The following is a 9,493-nucleotide window of genomic DNA, read 5'->3' on the forward strand; positions in this document are numbered from 1 at the left end:
ATGAACGCTACCCGTCTGTGCTCGTCCCACTTCTGACGAACTCCTTTGCTGCACAGTTTGTTGATCGGATTATTGAATCCCCCTCATGACCGTACCTATCATATATGAAGCATGGAGTACAAAATCCGGCTGCCAGATCCGGGTTGTGGACTGTTCTAGGTATCTTCAATGAATCTAGGAATCGATGTACCGTGACGAATCTTGGGGCAACCAAGTATTTCTGTCTTAACGGAAGTTCAGCATTCCCGATGTACCCAGCCATTTCTTCCAAAGTCTGGGTGAGTTCAAAATCAGAGATATGGAAAACGTTGTGCGCCGGGTCCCAGTAGGTGATCAAAGCTCTTATGATATCTCCCCGAGGCTGGATTTCCAATAAACCCACAAGACCTTTCAGATATTTCTTAACCTCATTTTGTCCTTCAACACCTAGATCATTCCACCATAGCCGTAACTTGACAGGGATTTTGGTCATTATTGAAAAATGTTCATTTTGCATCGTGCTCATCCTGCACATTTATTAAGGTGATTTTAACAAAAATGACTGACTCAAAAATATTTTTACAGAGGGGATCAAGTTTTGAACACGGCCTTTAAACACTTCGGGGACGAAGATTTTAAGGCTGTGTGGGTCTACTGGGTAAAAATGCTAAATAAGACCCAAAGGTGGCTATTTAGACAAAGTCAGCCTTCCAGCGTCCCTTTCGGGAACATTCGGCTATTTATGACAAAACAACGTCACCCGATTTATTTACGACTCTTTTAAAATTTGACACATTTTTTATTTATTTATTGATTTTGGCTATTTTAGCAAAAATGGGGTTGAACCCGACGAGGGTTGCCTCCGTATCTCACATCCGGTGAGAATCAAACCGGCGTAGTTCGGGCATATCATGAATAGAGAAAATCAAATAAACCTAGAAATCAAGAATAAGTATTTTTTATTATTTATTTTTTTAAAAAAAGATAAAGACTAAAGAAAATATTTTTTTTTTATTATTTTTTTTAGGCAATATTTGGACTATTAGTCTGAATTTATAAAAGGGGTACTACAAAAGAAACAACACATTTTTTGAATTATGATTTTTTTTTTTACTTTTAAATAAATACCTTCCCTTTTTTTTTGATTTTGGAAATTTTTTTTTTTTTGTATATATTTTTTATTTAATAATTCAAACTAAGAAGACAAATTTTGTTTTTATTCTTTTTTTTTTTGAAAAATTCCGGCGAGGTTTTGACAATACTTGAACATTGGTTTTATTTTTCCAAAATAAGTAATTATCTCCCTACGCTGCTATTTTCCCTTTTTAGAAACCGGTCAGCATGCGGAACCGAAACAAATAAATGCACAAAACAAATAGGATGCAGCAGGGTGGTTTTTTTTCATTTCAGGTTGCTTGTCCTAGACGGGCCCAACCCCTGTGTTGAGCCCCCTAAGTCAGATGCAACATGATGCAGATAAACGTTCTTACTAGGGATCCGGCATGAAGTTTCGTTATACTAGGTTTATAACCTGGGCATTTGTTCTAGACTGTGTACCTGAGCGGACAACTCGAGTCGAGGAGGGGGCTACGTACCGGGGACCCGCGAGATCGTCCGGCTTTGTAACTTGTCCGACCTCTTTCTTATTTCAGGTATAGACACTAATAGAATAGGGAGTCTCGACCAGCGAGCTTCTCCCCGGAGGTAAGGAAAGAAAGGTTTCGGTACAGTTTATATACAGTTCAGATAATATCAAAGCGGTAAAAGACAACATTTAGCACGTTATGCAAAAAACGTATAATAAAGATCAGATAATAAAGCCAAATATAACAATTATTCTAAGCTCGAATTCTTGAACCCTGAACCAGTGGTTCTGGGTTAGCAATCCCCAGCAGAGTCGCCAGAGCTGTCACACCTCCTTTTTGCGCGCCCGCCCCGAAGGGTTAAATGCGCGAGGGAGTTTTTCCAATTTAAGTGACAATATTCGAAATGGGATTATTTATTTAATTCAGAGTCGCCACTTGGGAAAGGTTTGGCTTTTGGTGTCCCAAGTCACCGGTTTATCTTGAATCCCAAATCGAGGAAAATATTCGACTTTTCCAAATGAAGTCTGCGAACCAGAAATTCTAAGTAAGGAATTCTGTTGACCCGAGGGAAGGTGTTAGGCACCCTCGAATCCCGTGGTTCTAGCACGGTCGCTTAAATTGTTATAATGGCTAAATATCTGATTTAAATATATGTTGTGACTTATGTGCTTCTTATTAGATTTAAACCGCTTTTATTATTACCATTTATTTTTTATAGAATTGCAACGTTGTGAAAATACATCTCAAACCACGTCACAATCAATGCACCCGTAGTTGTTAACACATTTTGACTCCGTTGAGATTTGGATTTGGGTCACATCAATGTGCACCCGAATTTAAGAATATAATTTACTTAAACCGTGCCTGAAGAGTCTAGCGCGTTATTATTTGGTGGAAGGCCGTGAGATTCACTAAACGGCCTAGCCTGAATTCTAAAATATTTATTATGGTTATTTATTGAGGGCCCCGCAATTTGCATTTTTATTTAGCGAGGCTCGTCTCACTATTTTAGAAGGGTATCCTACAGTGACTACATTTCTGTTACGTTTGTCCCTAAACCTAAAAGAAAAGGAACATGCTAATTTAACTATATGCTTTTGCCTAATCCGGATTCTTATCAATTTCTGATTAATTATTTACGAAGTGGAGGGATGTCATAACTTGTGAAACATACTTTAATTGGACAAAGAAATTACATTCGAGATTGACCCAATATTATACTTGTGTCCAAACGTTTCTTGAATTGAATTTAACTAGACTTATTGGGGCTGAATTAAGGGAATTAACTACTAGGCGTTGTTACTAATGGGATTTGAATATGATCTTATGTACTGCCTAACGAGACCCAGCAAAAAGACTAAAATAAAACAAGTCAGCATAGTATAAGTTTGGAGTATCCATACCCCGTATTAACAAATAGCTACAAACTAAAACATGAAGGACCAAGCTCAGACGAGTATTAGTTAACATACATTTTCGTACTATTGAATTGGGAACTAACAACTACACAGGCCCATTAATATACCATGAATATTACAACAAATAACTTTGAACTTCTTCAACCTTTTTCAATTCATGCTTTCAAACTGTTTCAGTTACATCAATATGGGACTTGAAATGTGTACCTGGAAATACTGAAAATGCAAAGGAGAAGAAGAAGAAGATGTGGAAATCAGCAGCAGCAAGAAACAGAGCTAGCAATAGCGGCAGGACAGAATAGCAGCAAACAAAACAACCCAGCAGAACAGATTTTATCGCAAGAAGTGGAGCTATAGTTGAAGAGAAAGCAGCCAAATGGAGCAGCACACAGTGTGTTGGAAACAAAACTCCAGACAATCCAATTCCGAAATATACCAGATGCAACAAACACTAACAATAATCCTGATTGAAACTTAGAAGAAGCAACACTGCCTAACACATTGACAACAGATGAACTTCAGCCAAACAAAACCAAGTTTCTGATTTCCTAATCTGTTTTATCTCTTTCTTACTCTCTTTCTATTTCTGCATTTATGTGTATCTATTTGTATGTATTTCAGCTCTCTCTTTCAAAAATTCCTCACAGTGTGTTTCCCTCTCTGTATGTGTCTGTGTTTTTTTTTTCTAATCCTCCGGGGCTCCCCCTTTTTATCAGATGTCCTTCCTCCTTTATAAGCCTTAACCTTACCCCTTTTAACAGCCTGGTAGGTTAAAAGAAATCCCTCCCATGTGCCCTTTTCAGTTCCACTTTAGCTAATTAAGTATTAAACCCCATCATTCCCCTGGCAGGCTTAAACTTTCCCATTTTATTAACTAAAAGCAAGTATGGGCAGTAGAATATATCTGACAGCATATGCTGTCAAACCATTTTTAAATCCAAAGCCCTTTTATGCAGGAAACAGGTTGTGCACAATGCACATGCTGTGCACAAGTGCACATGCCATCAACTCAGATTTCAATTACAGACCAAGCCTTAGGTTTTCTGGAATCATATTGACAACTATAAGTAACTGAACTTGATTCTTAATTGATTCAGGCAATGTTCAACAGAAGCAAATCGATTTATTTTGTTCAGACAGTTGAAAACTAATTGACGACACATGTCGACTCGACTATATTAGTTATAACACATACAATCGTAGCCAAAAATCCGACATTTAACAGTATCACACAAGGTTCGCATTATATTGACTAAGCAGAATTGCACTCGAGGAGTCAACTAGTCAGTCCAAACTTGAAAATCAGCTAATTGCACAACACTTACATACACATTATCAGAACAAATGGAAAGGCTTAATCAAACAACAGAGGTTCAGGCAAAGTGGTCAAGGCACAGTTGATAAAAGTCAAGGACATAAACAGAACATGAACAGACCCTTACAACAATCAGATAAACCAAAACAAATAAGAAACGAAAGAACTCACCTTAAACCTTGAAAAATCAAAACCTTAAACTCGGACTCGGTCAGGCCTTTCTTAAGGCTGAACGGACTTTAATCGAAGTGTTTCTCAGATGAGAAACACTTCGATTAAGGTCCATTAGACCTTAATCTCTTCGATTTGGACAAGGTGGACCAGTGACGGAGAAACACAGAGTTCCAAAATTAGATCTGGGATTCATGCTTCCCTGGTCAGATTCGGACCAAACCAAGTATGGTTTGGTCACGAGGGGGGTCTGGGGAGTGTCTGGTATGAATTTAGGGCAGATCGGTGCAGATTAGGTTCCGACTCGAATCTTCAAATGAAGATTCGAGAAGGTGGGATAGGATTCGAGGTGTGTGGTTGGTAGATTTGGGTTCAGGACGGCAAGGGGGTTCTATGGTGTTAAGGGCGAGGTCACCGGCGTCCGTGCCGCCGGTTTTCATGGTGAAGGATGCAGGGGCGGCTCTAGGGTTTGATGGGGAAGATGGTGAAGACGGGAGCTGGGGTATCAGATGGGGGGCAGGGTAAGGTTAAAGGACTTATATATGGAATGGGTGGGTGGATCCTGGCCGTTGGATGAGATGCGATGAAGGGCCAGGATCCTTCAGCTTGAAGGAAACGGTGTCGTTTCATCTTTTAGAGGGTTTGGGTCGATCCGGGTAGAAACGGGTCGGGTTCCTTAGTGGGTTATGGGGGAATCGATCTTGACCGTTGATCAATTTGAGATCAACGGCCCAGATCAACTTGTATTAATACGACGTCGTTTGGACTCTCTGGGTATCAGCTGGACTGGACCGGGCAGGCCTGGTTTGGGTATTGTTTGTTTGGGCCAATTTTAATAAATTGGCCCAATCCGGAAGAAGAAGGGATCTTTTATTATTTTTATTTCTTTTTGTTATTTATTTTAAAAACAAAACTAAGCAAAAATCAAATTAAAATTAAATACACACTCAATACAATTATTTGCACACACACTAGAATATTTCAAAACAGGTAAAATCAAACAACATAAAATCACGGACGAAAATGCCTATTTATGATTTTCTATTTAACGACCGGATTACGGTTCGAATTATGCATGACCCACACATTTTTTGTATTTTGTTTTAAATAAATAAATAAATAGAAATGGGCAAAAGTCACCAATAAATCAACAAAGTGCCGCACAGAAATCCAAAAATTGTACAGCAGGACCAATTTTTATTCTTTTGGAGCGATTGTCGCGCAAAACAAAAATCACGTGCTCACAGCAGTTAGGGGCGCCGCCTGGAGAATAGGGTCAGTTTTTATTGGGCCTTCAAATATGAAATCACTCTTTTGGGAACATAATCTAGAGAACCTCTCCACTCAATCCTTGGTAATCCCGGCATCGCCAATGTCACGATCTTAGCGTGACAATCCAGCATAGGATGACATGGAGATAACCAATCCATACCCAAGATCACGTCGAAATCAATCATACTAAGCCGTGAGATTAACTCTAGTCTCCAATCCCCCAATAGTCACTACACATGACAGATATACACGATCTACAACAATAGTATCACCCACTGGCATAGATACATGAAAAGATAAAACTGAGGATTCACAGGACATATCAAGATAATAGGTAAAATACGATGATACATACGAATAAGTGGAACCAGGGTCAAATAATACAGAAGCATCCATATGGAATACTGAGACAATACATGTGATCACTGCATCTGAAGCAATAACATCTGGCCTGGCAGGAATATCATAGAATTGGGCCTGATCGGCCTCCCCCTTTTAGCCGACCTCTAGCTGCCTAGGCCCCACCCCGATTGGCTGGCGGGTGGTGAAGTAACTAGTGCAAAAGTTGCAGCCTGACTCCTATGCTGCACTGGACGTCCTGGGTGACAAGGACACTGCCTCCACATATGCCCAAACTCCCCGCACTTGAAGTAACTCCCCAGTAATAGTGGTGGGGACTGAAGGTGTCCTCGAGTATCGGGATAACTTCTAGAAGGACCTGGCATAGATGAACCCTGAACCGATGGAGCACGGAACGAACTCTGAGCTAGAAGGACATTAAGAGATGATTGACCCTGACAAACACTATATGAACCATGACTGGATGATGCACCACCGTGAACTAGACGAACCATCTTAGCGGGCCTATAAGGATGACCCATGTTGTGGTAGGACTGCCCCAGAAGGAACACCATCGAAACCACCTGAACCTTAAGACCTTTTGGCCTCCCTCTCCTTACACTCCTGACTACGGATCATCTTTTTATCTGCCGAGCAATATCAACCACCTCATAGAAAGTAGCACCAAATACCCTCTCCAGAGTCATAAGCAACTGCAAATGATATGTGAGGCCATTAATGAACCTCCTAATCCTCTCCCTATCAATGGGAACCAACCAAACTGCTTGACGAGCCAACTCTAAAAATATCATCTCATATTGGGTCACAAACATACCATCGTGACGTAGCTGCTCAAATTGTCTATGCAGCTCCTCCCTACAAGACTATGGCACAAACTTCTACAAGAAGAGAATGGAGAACTCATGCCATGTAAGTGGTGCTACACCAACCGACTTGTGCCTCTCATAAGCCCACTATCTGAAGGCAGCCCAGTAAACTGAAAAGTGGTGAACGAGACCCCACTGGTCTCCAGAATACCCACCGTGCAAAGAATCCGCTAGCACTTATCCAAGAAGCCCTGGGCATCCTCTAACTTAGCCTTGCTAAATGATGGAGGCTGAAGCCTCCCAAATCTCTCTAGTCTCCTTTACTAATCATCAGTCATAACGGGACCCACCTGGGTCTGAGCAACTACAACTGGTTGGGTTGGTAGTACCCCCAGTGTCTGAAGTCCCTGAATCACCTGCTCTAGCATATGGGCGGTGGGAGTCTGAGTACCTCCCCCAGCCTACGAAGTTGCTGATGCAGCTGGAACAGAGACCGCCTGAACAAGGCTGGTGCACACAGTCAAATTTTGAGCCAAAGCCGACTAAAGGCCTGGAATCATAATGGGCACAGCTGGTGCCTGAGCTGGCCCCACTGGATCAACTATATCTGGCACCTGCTCTTGAGTTGGAGCAATTGGTGGATCTGCAGGCACTGCTTTAGATGTTGTACGAGCTACACCTCTGCCCCTACCGCGACCTTAGCTTCTCATGGCCCTAGACGGTGGTACTGGTGGTTGTCCGTCCATTCCAGTAGCACGTGTCCTCACCATCTATGAGAGAATAGAATAACAGAAGTTTAGTTACCAGAATAAGCAAATCCGCATGACAAGAATACAAGAATGTGAAGTTTTCTAAGGGTTCAACAATCTCTCGAAGATAAGTACAGACGTCTCTATACCGATCCGCAAGACTCTACTAAACCTGCACATGACTCGTGAGACCTACTTAACCTAGGCTCTGATACCAACTTGTCACGACCCAAATATTAGCCTGACGTGATGGCGCCTAACGTTGTACTAGGCAAGCTGACACCTCAAAACCTTTCCAACACCTTCAAATAAAAAATGAAATAACACAGGTTTAAATCATTAAAACTCTCAAAAACTAGATAGAAAGTCAAAACTCAATACGAATATTTCCAAAACCAGGGTGTCACTGAGTACATGAGAGTCTATACAATACAAGTCTGAAAATACTGTCTATGAAAGGCTGAAACTAAATATATAAAGCTGAAAGATAGGGAAGGAGAGTCAAGGTCCGCAAATGCCGGGCAGCTACCTTGAAATCTTCGAATGATCAAGCTGCTCAAAAAATCAACACCTACCATGTCCGGAAATACATGGATCTGCACACGAAGTACAGGCTGTAGCGTGAGTACAACTAACTCAGTAAGTAACAAGACTACTTATTGGACTGAAAATAGTGACGAGCTTCACGGATACAGTTCTATTACAGAAAATATAATATAGGATAAATAGGTATGCGTTCAAGTTCAACATTTAAAGATAAAACAGTTAATTCATGTCAAGTTCAATTGAAACAGGATATAGCGTCTCTTAGAGACTAAATGATAGTGATATATGCCAGCTGAAGTACAACAGTAATAAAATCAAGTGCGTAATCTCAAAGTAACAATTACTCAGTCCTCTCATTCACTCCAACTTCATAGCCACTCATTCCTCACAGTCTCTCAATTTTTCCAGTCGCTCAGCACTCGCACTCGCACTAAGTAGGTACCTGCTCACTAGGGGTGTACAGACTCCGGAGGAGCTCCTTCAGCCCAAGTGCTATAATAAGCCAATCATGGCATAAATTAATAGAACATATTGCACCGTGCAGCCCAATCCCATAGCTATCCTCACAATCAGGCCCTCGGCCTCACTCACTCATCAATCTCTCACGTCTCTCGGGCTCTCAATAATCATGATAATCAGCCCAAACAAGGATGATATAATGTATCAATAAAGAACAATAGAGACTGAGATATAAAATACAAGTAAAATTGTGACTGAGTATAAAACAACAATTTAGCAGATAATTCAACATGTAACACGATCTATGTAGGTCCTTACAGTACCAACATATAGCCTAAACATTATTTCTAACATGACTTGCAGTTCAATTTCTATAATACATGGAGAATATATGGATAACAACCGATTATTCAACTATACAGTTCTATGGAATTGACCCAGCCATAATTCCGACGATGCACGCTCACATGCCCATCACATAGCATGTGTGTCACCTCAACACCAATCACATGACACGTAATACGGGGTTTCATACCCTCAAAACCAAATTTAGAACTGTTACTTACCTCAAATCGTGCAAATTTCTACTCCAGCATACCTTTGCCTCGCGAAACAACCTCCAAATGTCTCGAATCTAGCCATAAACAATTCGATATATTCAACACGAGCTAAAGGAATCAATTCCATAAGAAAATACAAAGCTCTTTATCAAATGTCAAAAAGTCAACTCAAAAGTCGACCCCTAGGCCCACGTCTCGGAATCCAATAAAAGTCACAAAATCCGGAAGCTCATTCCATCACGATTCTAACCATACCAAATTTACCAAATTCA

This window comes from Nicotiana tabacum, chromosome 3, assembly GCF_000715075.1.
Source record: "Nicotiana tabacum cultivar K326 chromosome 3, ASM71507v2, whole genome shotgun sequence".
Taxonomy (NCBI): Eukaryota; Viridiplantae; Streptophyta; class Magnoliopsida; order Solanales; family Solanaceae; genus Nicotiana; species Nicotiana tabacum.